Source organism: Petromyzon marinus, chromosome 11, assembly GCF_048934315.1.
Source record: "Petromyzon marinus isolate PM22_M1 ecotype Great Lakes invasive population chromosome 11, UKy_Petmar_22M1.pri1.0, whole genome shotgun sequence".
Classification (NCBI taxonomy): Eukaryota; Metazoa; Chordata; class Hyperoartia; order Petromyzontiformes; family Petromyzontidae; genus Petromyzon; species Petromyzon marinus.
The window spans coordinates 19,114,903-19,137,212 of NC_133677.1; positions in this window are offsets into that span (position 1 = coordinate 19,114,903).

Genomic DNA, 22,310 nt, shown 5'->3' on the forward strand with positions numbered 1-22,310 from the left:
CTTTGGGTCTTTCCGTAAAGTCACGTAGATAGAACAATAAAATAATGAAAATAAATTGAATAAAAAAGTAAAATATATCACGACGTTTCGATCGCAACACAAGCAATCGTCATCAGGAGAAAAATGATAACGATTGCTTGTGTTGTGATCAAAACGTCGTGATATTTGTATTATTATTTTGTATTCACTTTATTTTTATTATTTTATTGTTCTATCTGCGTGACTTTACCGAAAGACCCAAAGAATATGAATTCCTGCAGTCACGAAAGCTTTAAGTCAAGATTCAAGTTCAACATACATTCATACATTTTGTAAAGCGAGCATCCTTGCACGTACAATGCACTGGACCGCATGTTCGTGTTAAGTGATTCAGGGGCTTTGTCACTGCCTACCCCATGATATAAATAATCTCAGGAAATTCAATTACAAGTGTGCAATCTCCCTTCCGGTGGGCATCGAGGATGAGTCATACCCTGGCTTGCCAGGAGGCAGTGGAACACAACTGTGGAATCCTTTCCATCTGCACGGGATAGAACGTTGCCCCCTTGCTCACATTCTTTCGTTTTCTGCGAGTGTACTGGTTTCCCCCCACATGTAAACACTCAGTAAGTGGCTGCAAATATCGGAATGTAAAGAGAACCGCAGAGCTTGGGCGATTGTTGGGAGTGCCGGCTCACCGCCTGGCTGTTGTCTCCCCGCTCGTCTGTGGGAGACATATAGAGGTACTGAATTAGATTTATATTCTCTACATAACATGATTCCTATCTACACAAAGCACTCACCGCGTGGAGTACAGCAAGTGATATTCCACGAAATAAAAAATAAACGTACATGACCATAACAGAAGCCAATGGGTACAGCTGTGCATACACATACACACATATACACGATTCCTACTGATGGTTGGAACGATTCACCACTGCCGGAGACGGACAGGTGGCAGCCCCAGTCGAGAGGCCACATCTGCGCCGACTCACGGTAAATGTGTGCAGGGCCAGCAGGAAGAGCCCCGGGATCTCGGAGCGCAGCCACTGGTTCCACGTGCTGTCTCGGTCCACGTCCTCGCGTGACGACGACGACACTTCAAAATCACCTGACCGGAAGGAGGGGGGAGGGAGAGTAAGAAGGTACGAAGGGGAACCTTCTAACTCTTTCACAGCGACGCGTTCTTCGCGTGCGTCACCCTGCAGCCAACCTCTCTGCTCTCGTGTGTGAACGTGGGTCAGTTTGGTTTAATCGTTCAGAATGAATGGGGCATGACCCTGGCCCTTGTGCAACTTATTATTTTCCATGAGATAATACCAAACACATAATTCATGTGTGAGTGTGTCTGTGGCCTGCAAGCAAAACCTACATTCTCTCGAGTCATATATCGGGAGCAGTCACAGGTGAGAAAGCATTGCCGAATTCCTTGAAAGGCTCAACTCTCTCCAACTTATGTTGAAAGCATTTACAGTGAGGGAAAAAGTATTTGATCCCCTGCTGATTTTGTACGTTTGCCCACTGACAAAGAAATGATCAGTCTATAATTTTAATGGTAGGTATATTTGAACAGTAAGAGAGACAGAATAACAACAACAAAATCCAGAAAAATGCATGTAAAAAATGTTCTAAATTGATTTGCATTTTAATTAGGGGAATAAGTACTTGACCCCTCTGCAAAACATGACTTAGTACTTGGTGAAAAAACCCTTGTTGGCAATCACAGAGGTCAGACGTTTTTTTGTAGTTGGCTACCAGGTTTGCACACATCTCAGGAGGGATTTTGTCCCACTCCTCTTTGCAGATCTTCTCCAAGTCATTAAGGTGTGGAGGCTGACGTTTGGCAACTCGAACCTTCAGCTCCCTCCACAGATTTTCTATGGGATTAAAGTCTGGAGACTGGCTAGGCCACTCTAGGACCTTGATGTGCTTCTTCTTGAGCCACTCCTTTGTTGCCTTGGCCGTATGTTTTGGGTCATTGTCATGCTGGAATACCCATCCACGACCCATTTTCAATGCCCTGGCTGAGGGAAGGAGGTTATCACCCAAGATTTGACGGTACATGGCCCCGTCCATCGTCCCTTTGATGCGGTGAAGTTGTCCTGTCCCCTTAGCAGAAAAACACCCCCAAAGCATAATGTTTCCACCTCCATGTTTGACGGTGGGGATGGTGTTCTTGGGGTCATAGGCAGCATTCCTCCTCCTCCAAACACGGCGAGTTGAGTTTATGCCAAAGAGCTCCATTTTGGTCTCATCTGACCACAACACTTTCACCCAGTTGTCCTCTGATTCATTCAGATGTTCATTGGCAAACTTCAGACGGGCATGTATATGTGCTTTCTTGGGCAGGGGGACCTTGTGGGTGCTGCAGGATTTCAGTCCTTCAAGGTGTAGTGTTACCAATTGTTTTCTTGGTATGGTGCCAGCTGCCTTGAGATCATTGACAAGATCCTCCCGTATAGGTCTGGGCTGATTCCTCACCGTTCTCATGATCATTGCAACTCCACGAGGTGAGATCTTGCATGGAGCCCCAGGCAGAGGGAGATTGACAGTTATTTTGTTTCTTCCATTTGCGAATAATCGCACCAACTGTTGTCACCTTCTCCACAAGCTGCTTGGCAATGGTCTTGTAGCCCATTCCAGCCTTGTGTAGGTCTACAATCTTGTCCCTGACATCCTTGGAGAGCTCTTAGGTCTTGGCCATGGTGGAGAGTTTGGAATCTGATTGATTGCTTCTGTGGACAGGTGTCTTTTATACAGGTAACAAGCTGAGATTAGGAGCACTCCCTTTAAGAGTGTGCTCCTAATCTCAGCTCGTTAGCTGTATAAAAGACACCTGGGAGCCAGAAATCTTTCTGATTGAGAGGGGGTCAAATACTTATTTCCCTCATTAAAATGCAAATCAATTTATTACATTTTTGACATGCGTTTTTCTGGATTTTTTTGTTGTTATTCTGCCTCTCACTGTTCAAATAAACCTGCCATTAAAATTATAGACTAATAATTTCTTTGTCAGTGGGCAAACGTACAAAATCAGCAGGGGATCAAAGACTTTTTTCCCTCACTGTATGCATTAGTTCTGCCCGTACCTCTTTGTGCCTGTGTAGTGGGCAGGCAAGTGTGGTGGAGCAGCAGGTCCAGCACACGGGGTGTCCAGCAGAGGAGAGGAACTCCCCGTGGCCGTGGCCGGGGAAGCAGAGGTCGGCGGCGCTGGGAGCGGCGTCAGTTGCGCGGCGTCTGTGGGAGAAGGCACAGGCCTCTGCTGAAGATTATCATCCGCAGACACATCACACGGCTTGCCGGACACGTCACACACTCGGCCCTGTGATTGTGGAGGTGAGACAGGTTCGCGCGTGGCAACGAATGGCTTGTCGCTGGACAAACATCGACGGCAACATCGGGAGAACGTGGCACGAACTCGTGCAGAGTTTCTGGCACCGTATGAATTTACACTCCTTGTAGGTATGTACGTTGAACCTCGTTCGCGCCATACGTCAGCCAGCCGTGCTAATCGGAGGTGCAGATGGATGCAATTGAAGGACGTGGAGCAGAGGTGTCAAAATGAAAAAAATTATTGATACAGAAATTACACAAGTCCAGGGGACTTCACCAAGGCCGTGTTATCCCAGACTCTGACAGAGCACAAATGAAGATTGGCAATGACAAAAAATGGCTTCATAACTTTCATTGTCAGATGGCACACTTGCATCTTCAGTCTTCAGTCGGCGTCAGTAATTTAAGAATGCACGCATGATGCGTGACACCAACTAAAATGGCATCGATGCTGACTAATCACATCCTCTCCAAGATGTGGAACTCAAGAGACGAGGATAGCCTCTTCCAAACAGGACTACCCTTGACAATTGAGTTGTCGCCTGGGTAAAAATAAAATGAACTAGGAGATTTCAACTTGAAAATCCAAACCATCGCACCAACAGTAATGGACGGAATCCTATATGAGGCGCACACTGCAAGAGCTTCAGGTGGACTCTGGTACCTGCTTTAACGTCTGTGTGAGAAGCATCCTCTCCCACTGAAAATCAAACAAAGTTGACAGTTAGACAGGACATGTTTTAAAACATCCGCAGTAAAATTCAAGTATGTATACCATTAAAGTAAACTATTTTTTATTTACCAGGTTAGGCCCATTGAGAGCTATTAAGCTCTTTTTCAGAAGCGACCTGGCCACAAATTATAGCTGAACGAAGTAGCTTATCACGTGGAAATTTATAGCAGCCAAATACTCTAAACGCATTACTTACAAATAGCTCACAAAGCGGTTATCCTCCCACTACCCTTGGGTTACCTCCTGTCCCGGTCCAGCCGAGACAGTCTGTGAATTGGCATCTGTGTTTGGGTGGCATGAATTAATTTGTACCGAGATCTGGTACCGGTACTGTGCTGAACTTTACTACTGCATGGTTGTTGACAGACCTAGACCGACTGAAACATAGGTCTGGGTTTGATCTCCATAGTGGAAAAGGTGGTAACCCGAAAACTAACACAAACCCTTCCACATTCAACGATAAACACTTTCAAACCGAGTTCGCTCGGAAATGACCCCACTAAACCGCACGTATGTAAACGTTTGACTTCAGTGGTTCCTCCGCCGCGTGCGAACGATGAAGTGCACGGCCTCTCGTGATGATGACCTCACACCCGCATGGCTGCACGAAAGGCGGTGCTGACGAGCATGAGGCAGGTGGAAGAGGCAAAACGAGGAGGCAAGATTTGAGTGCTGTAGTCGGTGGGGTATAGTGGGGGCTATTTCCGAATGATTGATTATAGTGGAAATGAAATTGGTCAAGAGTCCGTTACTTTGTAAACATTAGCATGTATCTACTTTAATACCAAGTCTGCAGGGGTGGGAAAGATGAGGTCTGTTCATTCTGGTGGGCAAAGAGAATTTAGACACTCCAAGTTAAGTCTGGTGGCATACGGATGAAATGCACCTTACAAATGTAAATAATAATGATTATTAATCCATCTTCTTCACTCCCACGGTGTTTCCAACCAGGGTTAGGCCATGTAATGATCTGACGTGCTGTACACTTGTACAGTGTTACTGAATTATTGTATCATTATGAATTCAGTGCCCCTTCTGCGACCTTTCCCTAGATCCCCCTCTTGTGTATAACCTGGCCTGCTGACGTCAGGGCCGTAAGCCTCAGATCCCTTTCCCTGCCAGCAGCAGGCGCTATGCTGTTACATTACGATTCTATGCCACTACACAGGGACTCCTCTACTTACGAACATTCGACTTACGAACTTTCAGAGATATGATCAAACCTGTCCGTATGTCCAGTTTCCTGTTCGGACCGAGAGTCGCAAGTTCAACCACCGCACAATAGGTGGTGATGGTGGCATCTACATCTGCAGAACGTGAAGAACCAGAGGCAACTGTTAAAGCCATTCCCCGTGTTTAGTGTACAAGCCGTAAAACGTGTTTGAAATCAACGGGAGTAAAGTTGGACTCACGAACAAATCGACTTACGAACAGACCTATGGAACCGAACTCGTTTGTACGTACAAGAGTCTGTATATGGTGGTCACTCTGAACAACACAGACCCAGCCTCCTTTTTACTATTTTTGGTCCATTAGGACATTACCAGATGCATCTTTCTGTGCTAACGACCACACAATACACATTAGACGTGTCACAACAGGTCACGTTTAATAGTCTAACCTTGTCTGGAGTAAGTCGCATACGGTAGACATTTCTGCACATTTGCAGAATTACATGCCTATGACAAAGGAACCATGTGTATTGCATTAGACAGGGGTGCAGAATTACATGCCTATGACAAAGGAACCACGTGTATTGCATTACACAGGGGTGCTTGAACATGTGTGGATGCAGATTCCCGCAGCAATACAGGGAATAGGTTGTTCGCAGTGCCACTGATTAATCAGAATCAGAATCTTTTTTATATCCTGGAGGAATACGATGAGCTATGAAGATCTTTTTCACATATGTCCAGTAGGGGCGGGTCAGCGAGCTATTTCCAAAACCGATGAGAGGCAAGATGGAGAAAATGTAAGCAAATTGCTAAAAATACAAAGTACATACATTCCTGCCAATTTGTCAACAAATGCAAGCTTCGGCAAGGTAGCAACACAACAACCACAGCTTCAGCCCACAACAAGACTCCACAAAGTCCCTCAATTGCATTGCATTAAAATTGAACGTTTAATGAGCGATATATGAAATAGCGTTACCAAATGACAATATTCCCTTCGAATACCTGACTAATGAATGAGGCTAAGACGCTTGCAGTAATGTTCAAATATGCATCACAAGCCATTCAGAAGTGGTAGGCCTCACGTGACCACAGGGCCCCACAGTGGCAATATGTTAACTACCTCGCCTGGTACGCAGGAGGCCGTGGATTCAATCCGGACCCTGTCGCCTGCTGTATATTTTGAGGTTGCATGTCTCTTTCACTACATTTAGAATAAACATCACGCGTTTAGAGTATTTGGCATCTATAAATTTCCACGGGATAAGCCACTTCGTTGAAGATAACATTTGTGATAGCCAGGTTGCTTCTGAAAAATAGCTCCATAGCTCAGTGGGGCCTCAAACTGGTAAAATAAAAAAATATAGTTTATATTCTTGGTTCTTTCGGTAAAGTCACGTAGAAGGGAAACAATAAAATAATAAAAATATAAAACAATAAAATTCTCACGACGTTTCGACTGCAACATCACCTGATGATCATCATCACCTGATGATTGCTTGTGTTGCAGTCGAAACGTCGGGAGAATTTTGTCTTATATTTTTATTATTTAATTGTTTCCCTTCTACGTGACTTTACCGAAAGAACCAAGGATATGAATCCCTGCAGTCACGAAAGCTTTAAATCAAAATATAGTTTAGTTTAAAAGTTATAGTTTGAGAATGGCGGTCCGATGGGAGGGAGTGAAGGGGTATTGTGAGGAGGCGTCATCGGGAGTGGAAGCTGCTGGTGGGAGCATGGGAGGTGTGGGGAGTGTGAGGTGCATCGGCATTGTGGAGAGGGAAGGGGTGAGAGTGTTGTAAGCGATGGGGCTGGGGGAGGAGTGGTGGATATGACGATGTGGAAGCTGTGTCGGTGATGAGGTGTGTGCTTGAAGTGAGGATTACATGGGGAGCGGTGCCGAAGTGGTTAGCGCACCGTGCGACGGGATCCGGCGACCCGAGTTCTATTCCCACTCACGGCCAACATCGGTGACGAGTATCTGAACCAATCTCGGTCCCATCCCAGGTCTATTCTGCCTTAAAATGAGTATCCAGGTTCGGTGAATGAGAGGAGACAAAGGCGGGCAGGCGTGGTGCTGGCCACCCATCCCATCTCAGCGTGTCGACCCCATGGCACCTGGGTAATGGAGGTGGTGATGAAGATGGTGACGATGGTGATGACGAGTCACTCACTTAGACTCACAGAGCCACACTCAGAGACTCACAGAGTCACTCACTCAGACTCACAGAGTCACACTCAAGAGACTCAGAGTCACTCACTCAGACTCACAGAGGCACACTCAAGAGACTCACAGTCACTCACTCAGACTCACAGAGCCACACTCAAGAGACTCACAGTCACTCACTCAAAATCACAGAGCCACACTCAAGAGACTCACAGCCACACTCAAGAGACTCACAGTCACTCACTCAGACTCACAGAGCCACACTCAAGAGACTCACTGAGTCACTCAGAGAATCACAGTCACTCACACAGACTTACACTCACTCAAGGAGACCCACAGACTCACTCACAGACTCACTCACACAGACTCACAGAGTAACTCATACACAGACTCACACTCACAGACTAATTCTGACACACACAGACTCGCAGAGTAACACGCACTCAGAGATTCACAGAGTCACACTCAGTCACTCACTCAGGGACTCACAGCCACTCAGAGACTCGCACGCACTCACAGAGCCACACTCAGAGATTCAGTCACTCACTCAGAGACTCACAAAGTCACTCACTCAGAGAATCAGAGCCACACTCAGAGACTCGCAAAGTCACTCACTCAGAGACTCAGAGCCACAGACTCACAGAGCCACACTCAGAGACTCAGAGCCACACTCAGGGACTCACAGTCACTCACTCAGAGACGCACACTCAGACTCAGAACCACAGACTCACAGAGCCACACTCAGAGACGCACACTCAGAGACTCACAAAGTCACTCACTCACACACTCACAGACTTACACAGTAACTCACAGTCACTGCCACTGAACTCAGTCTCACCGGGTAACACACTCACAGACTCGGAGTAACTCACATGAACTCACAAAGTAACTCACTCACACAGACTCGGAGTAACTCACATGAACTCACAAAGTAACTCACTCACACAGACTCACAGAGCCACAGAGACACACGGAGTCACTCACTCAGAGACTCACATAGTCACTCACTCTGACACTCGGAGACTCACTCAGACTCACACAGACTCAGAGTAACTCACACACTCACAGACTTACACAGTAACTCACAGTCACTCCCACTCAACTCAGTCTCACCGGGTAACTCACTCACACAGACTCGGAGTAACTCACATGCACTCACAAAGTAACTCACTCACACAGACTCACACAGACTAACAAACAAAAACAAAGATCCCCAGTGAACCCTTAACAGACTGTAGGGGCAAGTGCTGTTAGCGAGCACCTACGAAGGCCGGCACGGCACACGAGGGGGTGGGTGGCCAGCACCACGCCCGGCCGCCTTTGTCTCCCCCATTGGCGATGTTTACACACAGCAACCAGGTACTCATTTGAGGCCGAGTAGACCTAGGGGAGGCCCAAGACCTGTTCAGATAATCGTCACCGGTGTTGGTGGCCGTGAGCGGGAATCGAACTCGGGTCGCCGGGTTCGTAGGGCAGCGTAGCGCTAACCGCTGCGCCACCGCTCCCCACACCCTCGCTCACAAACACAACGCAGGCAGCGTGGGCAGCCCTGGTCCATCCACTGCTGGATGAGGGCCTTGCCATGCCGTGCGAGTTATTTGACCAGAAGCGCAGTGCGTGTTGTTAACATTTCCCGTGTGGTGGATAGAATCGGAGGGCTTTCCCCAGCCCTCACCCACCAGGAATGGTGAAGTATAGTCAAATACTTCCTGTGACCAACACGGCGTTAGGAGACATTCATACAACCCACAGATGGACTAATAATTATTGTAAGTACTGTGGTGTACTTAAAATAATGTGTGGATGAGGAGGAAGAAGCTCCAGAAGTCGCACTTCAGCAGCCACCACTGCCCCTTCGCAGTATCAACAACCACGTAGACAAATGCACTGCCACATCCTACAACACGCGTTTGTTCCTTCAAAGTAGTGAATTAGCGTCCCAACACGCTGGTTCACGAAGATGGAGCGGTTATATAATGAGCTGGACAGCGACAACAACTTAAATCAGCGGTAATAATGCGGCAGACACGCAGGAAGCAATACTTAGGTAGGCCGCGATGAGACCACGGGGCTCGGATGGCGACCCTGCCTGGGAAGGTGCACACAAACTCCTCACAGAGTGAGCACCACAATGTTGTCCTTACAACACACAGTGGTCTCGCTTTTCTTTCATATCCACGAGCACAGCAACATCCAGCAACACATATCTCCTCACATTGTGCCCAGGACTGCTTTAAATAAAGATTTTAAATAAACTTTCCCGCCAAACAATGTAATTGAGGCGTGTGTGGGTATCGATGTGGAACTTGTGATCACATTGCTAAGAGCCGAAACACAAGGCACCCACCACCCCACACATCATACTACTACTGCTGCTGTTGTTGCTGCCTTGTGAAGTCTATGATGATGATGATGAGCAGCAGCAGCGAGATAATGAGGAGGTTGAATGTGATGATGATAATGTGGAGTAGAGTCAGGGTGGTTATGCCCAAAGTTCTCTGTCCTCACCGTTCATCCTACAAAGTCCCCATGACAAGGGAGAAACACCACACAGAGACATTGTGTTTTTTAACCCCTATTGAAACGTCCGTCGCTACCCACTGATGTTGGCAAGACTCGCAAGGTAGTGAGGCGCCACCGAGTGTGATTTTAAAAGAGCTGAACGAGTATTGCTGAAAGTTTATTCGACTTTGAGTCTAGCTGCACAGCCAGCGACCGACGCACCAAGCAAGAGCTTCTGCAAACCAGAGCAAGAGCACGTGCGACTTGAGTCATCCAGCAGTGGAGAAAAACCTGCTTTCAGCAAACCAGCAACGAGCACGTTCGAGTTCTCCACCCAGAGAGAGGGAGCGTGCCGATGCAGCTCATCCAACAGCGGAGAGAAACTGCTGTCAGCGAACCAGCACGAGCGTGATCGCGCAGCTCATCCAGCAGTGGAGAGAGGTGTTCACTGAGCAGAACTGAGAGCGATCAAGCAACTCTCCCCCGTGGACAGAGGCTGGCTGCTGCGTGGAGGAGGGCGGCGATACGTATGATGCACTCCCACACACATCACCGCTCTAAAGGGAGCGAGGCTACTTCTCCTACAAGCGATGCCAACTTCAGCGTATGGCAACGCAAATAATTAATTCCAAACACTGACTATTCAAAATAATTAATATCACTCAAACATACACAGGTCCTTAACCAGAAGCGAACACTCAAGTCCGTGAACCATCTGGCTGTGGAAGCATCGATCGTGTGATAACAGTCCGTCATTTATAAGTATATTCATAATTTCCCTCTTTAATATTTTGTTTTGGACTGTACTTCTAATCGCATAAGTTACCAACCGATCCATCAATACAAATTTACCCTTGGCACCTTCGCCACGGAGCTACGCTCCCGGGGAGGAATCGTGCTAAACCGATTTTCTGATCATACAATCTTATTCACGAATTAATTAATTAATCTCCCGTGAGCTAACACGTTCCGCCGCATACCCTCACACTAAGCCATTTCGGTAATCTTATAGTCTGTCCGGTGGATCTGTTGTTACATTTATGCCTTTGGAAATAATAACTGGTTGATTGTCTTTTTATATGAATACCGTTGCATGTTAATCAATCGCCTGTGATAATGTGCTGACCATTTCAAGCATAATGATCGTTCATATTATAATGTATAAGCTTTTGTGTAGCATAGCATTTGCATGTCCTGACTCTCTCACTAACAGCAATCGCTTTATGCGGGGTCCATGTGTTATCAAAGTGAAATCGTACAGTCGTTGATGATACTGTCTTGATACCGTGTGGATACCGTGTTGAAGTTCCGAGATTGAGAGTTCACATATATATTATAGTTAAGGTTTAATTAGAAAAGAAATTGATTAATACAGAAGTGGTCGTGTGATTCTTTCCTGGAATTTTTGCATAAGTCTGTATCCTGCGACGAGATATGAACTCGGGAACCTAAACTATAAACACACCAATCCACACTCATTAAACTTTAAAGCGAATGATATGAACTTGGGACCTAAAATATGAACACTCGGGGAGTGTTAAAGCGAGAATCATTGTATTATGCTGATCAATAATACGAAGTTAGACAACGAGGCCGAATTGACACTAGCGTAACTGCACACGATTGATTGCGTTATCCTGATTGATAACCCCACCTCGTCAACGAGGCGGGGCTTGATTATCATGAAGGCTATCATTAACACAACCACACCCACTCGTATAAATTAATACGATTACCTCTCTAATTAGCATAGTTACACGCATAATTACACGAATTAGCATAATTTCGGATTAATTATGCAAATTTCGAATTCATTTAATTTTAATTATTTTTCATCAATTTTCACACACCCACATATACAACACTTATACATGACGGAATTGAAGCCGTACGTGGGCTCCATGCCGCGGGCCCTGGCAAAGCTGAAGGCGATGCACATCATTCACGCGGATCTGAAGCCGGTTAGTAAACTAAGCAGCCCGCTGCGTCTTTTGTCCGTCAGTATGGAGTTAGTGCCTCAGTTCGTGCAGTTGTAGAAAATGAGAACACTCTTGTAAACCTTAGTAAAAGGATTTCGAGATATCTTATTCTACACCGCAACAACACTCATGCCACGACTTGCTATTTCATAAACACAGATAGCCAAAACTTGCATAGAAATTCAACTTTTCACGTGGATATCTGTTTGCTCTCAACAACCAACGCTCCGCGGAACATTTAATATTTTCTCATTTGCGTTAAACAACAACGACCACTGCCCTAAGCAACAATTCCGAATGCCAAAGCTAAATGATGGGCGTAGCAGTGGTGGGGTAGTTCGCAAACTGCACTCAGAGGTTAATGACCCGAATTCGATTTCTGGCCACGGCTAAAACCAGGGTTTGGGCGATATCTGAACCGGTCTTGGATCCCATTGCCTTCAACAGCCCCCTGAGCAGCATGGTGAGGTATGGCCATACAACCCCCTTGATTAACACGGCATGGGGTAGGGAGATCTTCAAGCATGATTACATTTACAAAGGGCATTAAGTGTTCAACAAAAATGAGTACATGAAATCTTTGAGTAAACCGCCATGAACCGATTCAACAAGACGCAATCTCACTGACACACCACGAGTTTCACTGACAACCACCGTCTTTTTTGCAGGCAAACATCTTGGTCAAAGACCACATCAGTGGCAATATCAGGCTCACAGGTTTTGGCCTGAGCATCAGCGAGACCTGCCCAAGTGAGTGATCTAGCTGCCCTGTGAATGTGTGTACGTGTGTAGCAGCATGTGTGTGTGCGTGTCACAGTGTTTGTGGGGAGCGGTGGTGTTAACGGTTAGCACGCTGCGCTACAAGCCTGTTTAAGCTATATGGGGGGGTCTTTGTCTTCGTGCTGTGGTGGCGTGGTGGTTAGCACCGCTTAAACAAAGTGTGGTAGTGACACTGATACCCTTCAAACGTTACATTTCGTCAATCATTTGGCCAGGATTTCAACTCTCAACCTCCCAGTTTTGAGGAGGGTAGTTGTCAAACAAGTACCAGTAAACCGGTAACAATTTTCATAATCGATTGCTGGTATTGAAAGTCTGGAGCCAGTAGCCAATCCCATTGGAATTTTCGTCGCGGATGGCTGATTTACGTGTGATTTACATGTGATTTACGTTTGCAAATGTACAGATCGCATGGCAGCCCTAAGTACCTTTGTCCTCATTCCTCACTTAACCTTTTCCCGTTCCGAGACGTCTGCACGTTACAGGGTGGTGGTAGGTGTCCCCGGTTCATCACTGAATCTTGAAACGCGCAAAGCGGCTCGGCGTTAATTTTATTCAGAGAGGCGTCGCAGCGCCGTTGCTTTTAAAGAAGTTGTTACTCACCGCAGAGAACTCTCGCGACACGACAGCTGCACTCTATGATAGCTGGCACCAGTGTAATGAAAATAATTTACATTTCTAAGTGCTACCCAGCTGATACACGCATTTACGTGGGCGATCTTTGTATTTGTGCGTATTTTGAGTGCCATACGTGACTGCGTGTGCATACCCTCATCTATTCTGCACTTCACAAGTACAGGTGAATAATGTGCAAGTGCCACCTTGTTTGGTCACCTGTCTGTCCGTGTGCTGCTAGGAGCATGGTGTCTTGGCTCGATGTGGTACATGGCCCCCGAAATGTACTTTGGGCTCCCGGTCACATGCAGCGCGGACATGTGGTCACTCGGATGTGTGGTGGCCGAGATGCTCCTCGGGAACCCGCTCTTCAAGACAAGCTCGGAAGACCACATCGGCTATCTCATCCAGGTATCTGACGCGTAGGAAAACACCATTGCATATATATCCAGTTGGTTATAAGGTCCTGCTGTTGAGCTACAAGGCTGTCAGTGGGTTAGCCCCACAATACTTACAAGAGCTGATCCACTCATGTACACCAATGAGGTCCTTGAGATCTTCTACTCAGTTTTCTGAGGTCAAGTCTCAATTCCTGAGGGCGATCGGGCTTTTTGCCAGTGCAGCTCCAAGACTATGGAACGCGTTGGCCTCTGATAACAAGACAGAATTTTTAAAGCTATTTAAATCTCGCCATGAAAACTCACCTCGGTAAAATGGCCTATTCCCCATAGTTTTGGTCGTCTCATTTCCTCGTTTTGGTCGTCTCATTTCCCTGCTTTCCATACACGGGGCGCAATGGGATCATCGGATTAAATGCGCCTTACAAATATTAATTATTATAATATATACATACTGATGAATTCTGTATTTTTTATTGTAACAAACCTCGAGCCCGATACGGCACCACCAAACCGGGCGTCATATTTCCCATGGGACCGTTCCAACTGCGCCATATAAAGGAGGAGGGAGGGTTTAATTCGAATTTGAACCAACGATGGAGTCCACGATAAACAACAACAGCAGCAGCAGGGGGTTGGTTATGACTGATCGCGCACGACGATCCACCAGCGTACAGACCCGCTGTGCGATGGCTCATGCGACAAAGCTGGTTACGTGCAGGGCTGTCGTCATCCTCTGGGCCTTTCACTGGTCAAAAAATGTCGCTCAGCTGCCGGTACACGGGAGAGGAGTGGACGTGTTCACTGCATGATCACGCACCATTTGCATGAGTAAAGAAGTAAAGAGAGATTTCGGGTTCATCAGTAATACCAGAGAATCAGAGCGTCAGGCTGATGTCCTTCGGAATGATTACTATTGTTATGACTATTGTGGTTTGTTGTTAATCCCTGAGGCTTTCAGGGCCTGTGTTGGAGAGCAACGAAGCCGCACGTAGTAACCACGTCATCAATTAAAGACCAAATATGTATGATTCGCCTGATGATAGAGATAAATATCTGCAAACAGTATGTACAAGAGCAGGCAAAGTTCATTGTTCATCGACGTTTCAATGAGACAAAGTGCAGCGTATGTACGCTCTGTTCACTCGAGCGACGGACCTCATCCAACTCATCCCTCTTGTGATCTTGGTTTCAGATGTTGGGGCTCCCACCCAAAGCCATGATTGACGCCTCGACCCACAACATTATCTCCTTTGGTGAGTGGACAGGGGGGGTGGTGAGGTGGTGGTGTTGCAGTTCGTAGCTGTTGATGCTGCTGCTGCTGCTGTCACTGCCCGGAGAGTCGTGGCCGTGCAGCCGCGTGTCTCGTGCTCTGTGCTTGAATAGAAAGGCATGGAAACTGCTTCGCGTAATTTAAAAATGAACTATGCTTTATTTGGGTTTAAAAGTCACAACGGTCTTGGCAACGTACTTTTCAGTACGTGTTGAATTAGTGCGACAGTAAGGAGTCTTATGAAAAAAATACTTTAAAAGGAACGGTTATGTTTAGGAAGCACAGTATATTTGGAAAACCAATCGGGATTTGCAATCCAACAGAGGACGTATGCATTAATTACATGGAATCTGGCCATCACATTTTTCATGAAGATGAGTGGCGGTTTTTTTTTTATATTTCAGCATGACTTAGCACAATTTTAAAAAATTGTGTGCCAGATGCAACGGTATCCTAAATCAGCATAGAACAGTTCTACCATAGTACAAAACAACCACAGAGAACAACCCTCCACACAAACTGTGGGTCCTTGATTGAGAAATATATTATGCTTAAAAGCACGCTTGTACAACAAAATACCATCCTCTCCAAATGATGCAAATAATAATATAATACTAAAATAAACATCAAAGTGTCTCCTTGCTCAAACAAGTATCAGGAGGTTCTCGTCTCCTCCGGTGGCCCAGAGTTGAGAGTGGGAATTTCACTTTAACGCTTAGGAGCCATCCTTTCCACACGACTACTGCAAACGTCTCACAAACGGTTACAAATTTTATCGACCCTGGAGGGATGACAGGCTGTAGTCGACCGCCAACATGGAATCATATTTGCAAACATCGCAATTGGAGGGTTAAGGACCGCCGCCGCATTGTACTGATCGCCACAACTAATTCAGTGTTTCTCTCTTTTTCTCTCTCCGATAAACAGACAAAAAGAATCGCCCCGTCATCAACGGGAAACGGATCGTCCCGTGCTCCGTGTCTTTGAAGGCGGTTCTGGGAACCCGCAATCAAAAGTTCATCAATTTTCTCCGCGGGTGCCTTTAGTAAGAGACTTCTTACTATTGTCTACATTTCACCTCGTACAAATAATTAAATATAAATCACTTTGCGTCTACCATCAACATTACTGGAAACGATCTTAGACCTCACGTGTCGTTTGGGCTAGGACTGCAAAGTTTTGTGTCACACCGGGGCATCGTTTCTTCATCTCGTCGTTTTTTAAAATAAATATCGTTTCTGACAAAAGTGTTGAGGATAGAATTGCTCATTTCACCCCAGACCACGATTCAATGAAGCGATTTTAGAATGCAACAGGCACCTGACTCCCTCCGTTTGCCTCCTTGGCAGGTGGGATCCCCAACGTCGCCTCACACCCACGGAGGCCCTCAACCGCCCATTATTGTGGGGCGGCAGGGCCGTGCCACCGCAAGCGAACTTCCCGCCTTGCCCAGCCATGGACACGGAGCCGGTGGCGGCCTGCAGCCTCTCGGCAGTCTCCAGTCTCAGCCAGGGAGATTGCCAAGTCCCTACTGCAAGGAGGCAGACTTCGGAGTCCACTTGGTCAAATCAGAATACTGCAGGCTCAGTTTCTGGGAGCGAGTGGGCTTCGAACTCGGATTGGGGAATGGAGTCGGAGCGGGGAGTGGAGTCGGCGGGTGACTGTGCGGTAACACGCCTGTCTGAAAAATTCCCCAATCAAAGTGGTGGCACCAATGACGTCATCGCGGAGGAGGAGGAGATGGAGTCGGCCATGAGACAAGAGTGAGTCTCCACGCAGAAGTGCACCTTGAGAAAAATGTGTATTGGGGAGGTCATTCAGACAATGTGTCCACTGCTATAAATTAGCATATAGCAAACACCATCGATCATCATAAATTAGTTACTTGAGTAAATTACACATTCCTATAGCAAGGGCAAGTCTATTTAAATTACAACCACTGTTGATTCCCACAATGTGGTATTCACGATTGAGAGGAAGTAAAAATATTGAGGACACATGAGATTTGGGTTCTGTATCAGATGAGACAAGTTCTGTATTGTAAGAACGGGGAATCTTAAATTTTTATTTAAAGCTTTCGTGACTGCAGTAATTCATATTCTTAGTTTTTTCGGTAAAGTCACGTTGAAGAGAAACAACAAAATAATAAAATATATATAAAACAATAAAAATTCTCACGGCGTTTCGACCATAACTCAAACGGTCGTCTTCAGGTGTGTTGGTTCGCATAAATTTATTTTAAAACGGCGCATTTATTTATTTATAAAAAAATACAAAAAACGGTTAGCGCCACGCGCAACGATTTGGCAGTTTACCCAGGACTAGTCCATCTATATTCTGAAAAGAGGAGGGGGGAGACGAAATTTTTTATAATGTATGCTGTCTGAAAGCCACTGTAAGCGTGAACAATCAATTAAGACCTGAAATGGTTTATCAAATCTTTCCAATGATTGCTGAGATATAATCCATCTTCTCGGTTGAAATTGTCTCTGTGCTTGTATATGTGGATAGCCTCATGAACGAATCTCTCATGGAAGCCAGATGGCTTACAAAGAACCTCTGTCTTGGAAAAGTCAATGGCATGTGAGCCTACTGAATTAGAACAATGATCTGCCACGGCCGAGGTGTTGGTCCTACCGTGTTTAAGGTCTGCTTTGTGTTCACGAATGCGGTCCGAGACATGGCGTTTGGTTTCTCCAATGTAACTACTACCACAGAGGCAACTTAGTTTGTAGACACCAGGGTATTGTATGTCCGGAATCACATCTTTTACAGACGGAACCAGATCACGGATTTTATGTAATGTGTTGAAACGGACCTGGATCTTGTGTTTATTCAAGATTTTGGAGATCTTTTTTGTGATCCCAGCAATGTAGGGTAAAGTGATGGTTTTGAAAGGCTCCTCAAGAGGGTTTTTCTTCATGGTTTGAGTGATAGCTTTGCGGATTGTATAGTCGGAGTAACCATTAGCCCTAAGAGCTTGGTGTACGTGCTTGAGTTCACTGCTTATGTGTTCCTGGTCGGATATGCATTGGGCTCTATGATACAGAGTCTTGATGAGAGAATTCTTCTGTGATGGATGGTGGTGGGAATCCGGTTTCAGATAAGCATCCGTATGGGTAGCTTTCCTGTAGACAGAGTGGCTCATTGAACCATCAGGTCTCTTTTTAATTAGGACATCCAAAAAAGGTATCTTGCCATCTATTTCGACTTCCATGGTAAATCTGATGGCTGGGTGTATGGAATTGATGTGGTCGAAGAATTGGTCTAGAGCAGGCCGGCCATGTGGCCAGATGACAAAAGTGTCATCCACGTACCTCTTCCATAAGGTTGGGCGCAGAGTGGCAGTCTGGATGGCGTCAGTCTCAAATTTCTCCATGAAAATGTTAGCTATAACTGGAGAAAGGGGGGAGCCCATTGGGGTGCCCTCAGTTTGTTTGTAGAAAGTTCCATTCCAAGTGAAGTATGTATTGGTTAAACAGTGTCTCACCAGGGGGGGTACCTCAGTGTTTAGTCCTTGATGAACTAAGTCTTCAATTATTGCAATGGTGTCAGGTACAGGAACCTTGGTGAATAAGGAAACTACATCAAAACTGACAAGCAGGTCGTCTGGGGACAGGGAAATACCCTTGATTGTCGATACCAGGTGAGTAGAATTTTGTACCGCAGAGGTGGTCTTTCCAGTGAAAGGACGCAGGATTTCAGACAAAAAACGAGCTAGTTTGTAGGTGGGGGAGCCGATAGTAGAGACTATGGGACGAAGGGGTGTATCTACTTTATGTATTTTTGGTAAGCCGTATAATCTTGGTGGCCTGGCAGCAGAAGGTTTCAACGAAAACTGTTTAGATTGATTAATTAATGCGGTTGAATCAGAAATTATTTTGTTGGTTTGTGTGACGAGGCTGTTGGTGGGATCTCTTTTATTTTTGTATAACTACCATCGTCGAGTAATTCTTTAATTTTGTTGTTGTATTCTATTTTATCCATGATGACAGTAGCATTGCCTTTGTCAGCTGAGAGGACTACAATATCATTCCTCTTTTTCCAAATTTAACCTCCTCTTCAACAAAAGACCGGACCCACACACCAAAAAGTTAGACGTTAATAAAGTCGTAATTAATCGCAGTAACAGTTCTATTTCCGATGGTCTGAAATCCGTTTTAGCTAAAGGTCTAAACTTTGCAGTCACACCTAAACACATACCAGTTAATGATATAATTGCCCAAGTAGACGTTGCTCTCAGGGGCCTGGGTCACATCGCTGCAGACGTAGCAAGATCTGAAATCGCTGCAACCCTCAAAAACGCTAAGATGCCAGCTAGCAACCTCAGCAAAGATGAGCGTTTTGAATTATATAAATTAAAAAAGAGGAATGATATTGTAGTCCTCTCAGCTGACAAAGGCAATGCTACTGTCATCATGGATAAAATAGAATACAACAACAAAATTAAAGAATTACTCTACGATGGTAGTTATACAACAATAAAAGAGATCCCACCAACAGCCTCGTCACACAAACCAACAAAATAATTTCTGATTCAACCGCATTAATTGATCAATCTAAACAGTTTTCGTTGAAACCTTCTGCTGCCAGGCCACCAAGATTATACGGCTTACCAAAAATACATAAAGTAGATACACCCCTTCGTCCCATAGTCTCTACTATCGGCTCCCCCACCTACAAACTAGCTCGTTTTTTGTCTGAAATCCTGCGTCCTTTCACTGGAAAGACCACCTCTGCGGTACAAAATTCTACTCACCTGGTATCGACAATCAAGGGTATTTCCCTGTCCCCAGACGACCTGCTTGTCAGTTTTGATGTAGTTTCCTTATTCACCAAGGTTCCTGTACCTGACACCATTGCAATAATTGAAGACTTAGTTCATCAAGGACTAAACACTGAGGTACCCCCCCTGGTGAGACACTGTTTAACCAATACATACTTCACTTGGAATGGAACTTTCTACAAACAAACTGAGGGCACCCCAATGGGCTCCCCCCTTTCTCCAGTTATAGCTAACATTTTCATGGAGAAATTTGAGACTGACGCCATCCAGACTGCCACTCTGCGCCCAACCTTATGGAAGAGGTACGTGGATGACACTTTTGTCATCTGGCCACATGGCCGGCCTGCTCTAGACCAATTCTTCGACCACATCAATTCCATACACCCAGCCATCAGATTTACCATGGAAGTCGAAATAGATGGCAAGATACCTTTTTTGGATGTCCTAATTAAAAAGAGACCTGATGGTTCAATGAGCCACTCTGTCTACAGGAAAGCTACCCATACGGATGCTTATCTGAAACCGGATTCCCACCACCATCCATCACAGAAGAATTCTCTCATCAAGACTCTGTATCATAGAGCCCAATGCATATCCGACCAGGAACACATAAGCAGTGAACTCAAGCACGTACACCAAGCTCTTAGGGCTAATGGTTACTCCAACTATACAATCTGCAAAGCTATCACTCAAACCATGAAGAAAAACCCTCTTGAGGAGCCTTTCAAAACCATCACTTTACCCTACATTGCTGGGATCACAAAAAAGATCTCCAAAATCTTGAATAAACACAAGATCCAGGTCCGTTTCAACACATTACATAAAATCCGTGATCTGGTTCCGTCTGTAAAAGATGTGATTCTGGACATACAATACCCTGGTGTCTACAAACTAAGTTGCCTCTGTGGTAGTAGTTACATTGGAGAAACCAAACGCCATGTCTCGGACCGCATTCGTGAACACAAAGCAGACCTTAAACACGGTAGGACCAACACCTCGGCCGTGGCAGATCATTGTTCTAATTCAGTAGGCTCACATGCCATTGACTTTTCCAAGACAGAGGTTCTTTGTAAGCCATCTGGCTTCCATGAGAGATTCGTTCATGAGGCTATCCACATATACAAGCACAGAGACAATTTCAACCGAGAAGATGGATTCTATCTTAGCAATTATTGCAAAGATTTGATAAACCATTTCAGGTCTTAATTATTGTTCACGCTTACAGTGGCTTTCAGACAGCATACATTATAAAAAATTTCGTCTCCCCCCTCCTCTTTCAGAATATAGATGGACTAGTCCTGGGTAAACTGCCAAATCGTTGCGCGTGGCGCTAACCGTTTTTTTATTTTTTTATAAATAAATAAATGCGCCGTTTAAAAATAAATTTATGCGAACCAACACACCTGAAGACGACCGTTTGAGTTATGGTCGAAACGTCGTGAGAATTTTTATTGTTTTATATATATTTTATTATTTTGTTGTTTCTCTTCAACGTGACTTTACCGAAAAAACTAAGAACGGGGAATCTGTTTCATGAGGAGTTGTGAAATGAGGATTCTGTAATGGCATTCACCTCTTTAGTTCATCTCACTTGAAGATGTAAATATCCCAGGGCTCCAAAGGATGTAATATCTTATCCCTAACCTCATCTCCACCAATCTGCAGCTAAATGCATTCCTAGTAAAACATATATATATCTTAATTATAAATATATGAATTGCACTGCATCCCACTTGGAGGTGCTGCGGTTAGAGCACTCCACGATCACTGTACGCTTGCGAGTTCAAAATCTAGGTCAAGAAGGTTAACAGCTTATTTATTAACCCGAGCTATAGTCAAATAATGAATCCCATTTTGTGGGAAGTCAACAGCGGTGATCCAATTATACACCACCATTGGCTCCTGTTATAGGAATGTAGCATTCCGCTACTGGCCATAGTGAGAGATGTGTGGCATCCTCCTACCTCGCATTTGAGCGGCCGGACACATATGACGTGCACTGCAGCAACCAGTGTAAGCACAGCCGAGAATGCATGATGGGGCAGACGGTGGCATAATGAATACGCACATGTCTGTACGTTGAAATCATTTTGAACGCGTACGTAGCCGATCGTGCTAACCGTAGCCGACCGTGCTAACTGTAGCCGACCGTGCTAACGATGGCGCGTGCGTCCATTTGCCAGGCGGGGCCATGATCTCCAACCAGGCAACAACAACAACGAGGAGGATGATGATGATGATGATGCCGTCGACAAGATTGGGCCAAAGGCGTCACGCGGGCCTGGACGGAGATTCTCCCGCCTGAGGCGGAATATTCGGGGGATTCTGCAATTCATTCGGGAGCACTGTTTCTGTTACCGTGACGATACCGCTGAATAAATCCTGTCATGTGGCTGGGCCCTCCCTGCCCTGTGTACATATTTTTCAATGTTACTGTCGTTTTTGTCTCACTTCTTTCTGGTCCAATGACGCCAAGACTCACGGTTTAAACTGAAGATCCCAGTGGTCCTCAAAAATATTTACGGGGACTCCTTCACTTAAAAAACATTCAACATAGAAAGTCTCAGAGATACAAAGAAACCTGTCC